The following is a 6,000-nucleotide window of genomic DNA, read 5'->3' on the forward strand; positions in this document are numbered from 1 at the left end:
TTCTATACAGAAAGTTTAATTTAACCCTTTACCTAATGGTGATTAATCCAAATTCTTGATTTTAGAGTAAAATGTACAACTTGTGCACACGTTCAAAGTATAGCTAAAGAGCAGTGAACCTCTGTGTACAAATACAAATAGGGGATTACCAGTAATTAATGCTAGAAAATGCATAATTTACAGACCGGATGATGCACAAGATCTCAGAATTAAACTTCAAAATGCTCTGTAGGTATTTGACTCAGCACAGAGTAATTAAGTTGTCAGGATATATCGACAACACTAGTTTTACACAGGAGACCCCGATATATTTTACATATCCATCCCCATCTCTGGCAACTGCGCAAGCACACATAACTGACCCTTTGGAGGTTTGACTGTCCAACCACCTGTTGGATTAGCAATAAATATAATCTAACAAGGCACAGAGCAGCGATTCTCTAACACCAATCACCCACTGACATTCTGGCACCTTTGTATGTCCCTTTGGACAAAAGTGTCTTCTAAATACTATAGCCATTTTCATCCTTTGTGTCTTGAGCAGCTGATCTTAGTTTAATAATACATGCATTATATGAAGGCTTGAGGACTACCTATTGGTGTATTTTTGTAGATAGACCCAAACTGTGTGTGTATTCTGTAGATAAATTATATATTACAGGAAAACAGTGTGCTAGTTGAATTGTGTTGACATGTGAGCTGACTAACGTTACTGTAATGGACAGCATTGCAAAGTCAAAACTGAATCAGGCTTAATGTTTCCGCAGAGCTGGATTGGTCTGTCCTCTTGTTGCAAGATACCCTGGAGGTGCAGGTTAGTGAAAACGTTTGTATTTGAGTGATTATACTTTTTATATAAGGCTATGAGATTTGTTGTGAGCTTGTAATATAGTATGCTTAAAAAACAGCCTTTTACGACATGTTTTGAAGGGTTACATGATTTGTTGTTAGAATGCTAGCGACCACTTAGTTAAAGCTAATGGGGTATCAAATAAAGAATGAATGATTGAACTTTGAAGAAAGCATGAGCACAATATTAGAATATGGCAAATGAACATGATCAATTACATGTAAAATATAGATTTTCAGATCTCCAGCTAAAGATAGTTGCTATTAATAACTAGTCTAGTACATGTCACAGCAACAAATGGTGGTTTGTGTGAACAGGGTGGCCTTGGATGGAAATAATATTGCATTCATCGCCCATTTATCTTCAAACTACACGTGCACTCATGCTGTGTTTAGCAGAATATACAACAATTCACCAATACATTGCTCTCATAAAATGTATTGATGAACAAAAAGCTGTATTTTGGAGACACAGAGAATGCACAAGTATGTGATAGGTGTGCAACACTGGCCCTGCAGAGGAGATTCTGACTAATGCTGTAATGTAATGATAAAGGTGTTTCTTTGCATCAATAAATGTGTGTTCTTGTGTAGTTGGTTTAACACAATTGTGTCACTATTGCCTGTGCACTGCTTTCATTTCCATGCCGTTCCGTTGCCGTAGTGATCTGCTACTGCTGCTGAGCAATCACACTTTACATTTTTCTTGTGTTGAAGTAAAATCAAGAGTATGAAGTAAAATCATCAAGAGAGCTAAGGGAGATGGCTTTAAGTCAAACAGGAAATCTCCTTCATCTATAACAAACCAATTGTATCGACCACCTGTTTACCAGTGTTATACAAATGGTTGTAGTCAAATGCTGTATTTTAAGCATACAGTTGGTTGAAAGTTTACAATGACAGAAACTCATGGCCTTTCAAATACCCTTTTGTCCAAAGTAACTTACAAAGGCATCCTGGCTGGAAATCTGATCCGGGTCGATTTGTGATTACACCACCAACATTCCCCCATTCATTTTCAACAGGATAATAAGCAAATAAAAATGTTTAAATCAAATTAAATTAAATCAAATTAAATTAAATCAAAACCAATTAAATCAAAACCAGCAGACATATAAATTAAACCAATGTACACTAACAGGATAATTAGCCTCAAATGACACTTGCTCACAACTACAATGCAAACAGCTGCAAACATACACACAGATAGATTACTGATGGAGATAATTACCAAAGACTGTTAATTATCTCAGAATATATGAATCAAGTGCTTTGTATTAATAATTACCTTTTATGCTTTTCATAACAGTGACATGGCTTTTCTGTGTTTCTGTGGATATGTGTAACTTTGATTAACTGGCGCCACTTATTGTTTTCTCGACCCTGAGAAGATACTAGAAGCTCAGTCGAGAATGAGATGATTAAACATTTATGGCGTCAGCATTAGATACATCTCAAGTATATAAACCTTGTGTGATGTGTTTATCATTGCTTCACTTTTCATCCTTGTGTTGTGAGTGAGCCCAATTGCAATTGTTATTGAATAAATATACTGATCTACAACTTCAGAGTCCAGAAATAACTTAAGGGTGAATTTTCACCTAACAATTACATACAAGGTACAGTACGTGCACACATAACCACAGTCTACTAGTGTGTGTAACTAATACATAAGCTACAGAATTGGCTAGCTATACATTGATCTCCTGGGGCTCATCAGCTGCCACACCATCAACTACAAACTAACAACTGCCTGGCTTCCTCTCCCTGCCAACCTTGGCTTCAGACCCTTTCGTCCTTACCTCCTTTGCTGCCCGCGGGCTTCTGAGGCTAAGAGGCCGGTCCACTGCCAGACTGAGAGGAGGAGGCATGGCTTTTGGGTGGCTGTGCCTTAACCCACGTATCAGACTTTACTTCTAAGTTTGTGTCACGTGTGGAGTTTGTGTTTGTTTCATATGGAGGCCTTTTGGTACACAGCCCATGTACTTCTGTCTCTACTTCAGTTTTTTTTTCTTGCTTTGTTTAGCAGTACAAGCTGTTGTAGGTATAGGTGGAACTGAATGTTTTGGCTGCACTTTCTCTGCCATTCTTGTGTGACTAGTCCACCATCTTTGACAGCAACATGCCTGCTTAGCCTTGTGGAAGACTCCGGTCACATGCCACGCGTGCATGAGCAGAGTGTGTGTAGGTAGGTAGACAGGCAGGCAGGCCATTCAATCATTTTCATCCAGGACGAATGAAATGATTGGACAGTCTTTTTACAGCCCTGCAGCTCACCACAGATGACTGATTATTCTCTTTTTGTTGTTAGAGCATGTCATGTATTCATTGCTATCGGAATTTAAAAAATATAACAAAAATACTTCTGAAATAAAATACCTACCCTGCTTTTAAGAAAAACAATATGTGATTTGTGCACAAACCTATGTGAGGAAAATAGCCAGAAAGTGCTTTGGGGCAAATCCCTACAAAACCTCATGGGGCCGCCAAAACTGTCTTTCTTACAAAAGAATAACACTCCCCAAATCTCCTCAACCACCTGTAGATGGAGCAGAAGGAGCACATGGCAAGGCCGGTTATTCTTGCGCAGCCTGGCAGCAGCAGACTCCTGCTTGTCTTTCTGCAAACACTAAAGACAGATGTACACCCCTCCAAACAGGCAGGCTCAGTTATTTACAGGGCTGCCCAATCTGGCAGGTGGTTGAACACAGAGATAAAACACACCTTTCAAAACAACATTTTGCAGGCTGATGCAGGTGATGTATGCCCTTCAGTGGGGCTGTGAACCACAGAAAATAAGAACATGTAACGTGGAAAGAAAAGCTGACTGTATTTCAAAATCCTGAGGGTACAGAATTGCTTTTCAGAGGTTGAGAGGGAGTTTGATTATCGACCATTTCAAACTTTAAAACAAACAGAAAATCAAGAAACCCACTCTTGGATAGCAGGTTTGGTCTTTGAAAGCGATTTGGGTTTTCCCAACAAGACTCCCGAGGAACAGAAAATATGAGAAGGACAAAATAAACAAACTCCCACCATTCCAATTATCCAACAAAACTGTCCAATCTCAGGATCCTGTGTCATTAATCAAGAAAGAGAAGTAGGAGGCAGAGAGAGAGAGAGAGAGAGAGGTAGCCAGAGAGGGTTGATACAAAGGGAATAACTGTCTTTGTCTGGTTTGTACATCAACAGAACCACATACCCTCAACATTCATCATTTCAAAAATGAACCGGTAGGGAAGAATTAAGACTACAAAACCCTAGCATCCTGCTCTCCAGTGCTGGTTTTCTAGTGCTAGCTCCCCATAAAAAGACATAATGTCTTTCTTTATGAGCTCTTCCAATCCTGTTACATCAAACTTAAATGATTAAATCCAGTTGCCCTATTTATGGTCTATAAAATAAATGAATACGGTTACTTTATGCTTCAGCTTTATACAGCTCTATAGATCCAATGTCTATCCTGAAGAAATGTCTTCCAGGCATTATGCACTTTAAAATGTGTGTGAAGAATATGCTGCACACTAGGCAGAGTGTGTTCAGTTTGCTGTGGAACTGAGGAAGCACTGAGAAAAAGGCTCACTGTGTTTAAAGGTGCTCAGCTCAAGCGTCGTCATGGCTGACAGGTCTGGGCCCTTGGCTCACCTCCACTGTCAGCCAGGAGGTGTTTGTGCAGCACAGCCCCCGTCCAGTCTCACATCGCTGGGCACGCAGACAGGGGCGCCGACCCACTCACACACTGGCATTACTCATGCGTCATTGACACGGTGGCAGAAGTTCTCAAACGCAAAATGGTGGTGGCGGTTGTGGAGGAGCCGCAGATAGAATGGAATACCATGGAAATATACAATGTTTCATCATAATGACACATTATATGTTATGTCTGTATGGTGTGATGTAATATATCTTAAGGTCTTAATATCATTTGAAGTCAAATTCGAAACACAATTTTATATATTATGTGTGTAGAATGAAGCAATTTCCATTGTAATTACAAATGTAGGTCGCTGTTCCTTCTGTTTCATCTGGTAAATGTCTCTCCCCATTATAATATGCCATGGTGTGTGTTTTCAGAGTGGCGATGGTGATAAAAATGATGATAAAAGTGCCCCCTTGTGGAGAAACTGGCACACTGGGACAAGGAGTAAAGCATCGTCATCCTGTAAGATAAAGCTGGAATGTTCCAGATCAACTCTTATCCAACGCGACCACCCATCAGCTCCCTTCCTTAGGCGTCCGTTGTGAGTTAGGGAACACCCTTTCCTTTATGGGCTTTACACGTATCCTGCTCGCACTGTGGATGATGGACAGTGGCACGTACGGCAGGCTGATGTCATTGCTCCAGCCACCCCCAGACTCACAGAGACGTGACACAGAAAAAACACATGTCCTCTCCAATGTCAAGCAGCCAAACCAGGCACAAGTTATCTGTCAAGTTTAGAAATGTGTAAATATATTCCTTTTCGTGTTTAAGGAAAAAAAGACAGACAATTTCTTAACCAGCCTGTGTTGCAATGCCTAAGGCTCTAAAATTGATTATTTGGGAAGGAAAAAAGTGAATTTCTTATTTTTAACTGAAAATGAAAACAACAGGCAGCAGGGCAGGAGTGTCATGAAGGTCAACTGAATCTTAAGGCGAAGCTCACAGCAAGAACTAGAGAAAAGCAAACAGAACATTAGCAAAGAGCCATATGGACGAACGTGACTAGGTGTTGTGTTTGCTGGCCAAACTTAGCACCTAGACTCCCAACGGATTTATGAAACCCAAACAATTGCATGTGTTTGGACAAATGTTTGTCAGAGAAATTCAGCCACGACTAAAAAAAGGTGTCGCAAAGTGGCACTTGAGGGCCTGTCTGTACACAAGGCCTTCCTTGGCCATCTGTCTGAGGTGATAATGGAAAGCACTTAATTGCACCTCACGGCCCATTAACCCCTCATAAAGCCAGGTGTGCAGTCTATAGATATACTTTTACTGGGCATCTAATGGCAGGCAAACCCAGGCAGATGCTACTTTTAACAGCTTTTAACCCATTTCCAGGGATTAATACAATTATGCTGTTGTCCTCCCAGAAACGGGAGCAACTCAGGGGTTTTTCAAGAGTGTTCGGAAATACAGGGCACTCCACAGAGTCCTGTCTTAGCCACGCA

Source organism: Clupea harengus, chromosome 12, assembly GCF_900700415.2.
Source record: "Clupea harengus chromosome 12, Ch_v2.0.2, whole genome shotgun sequence".
NCBI lineage: Eukaryota > Metazoa > Chordata > Actinopteri > Clupeiformes > Clupeidae > Clupea > Clupea harengus.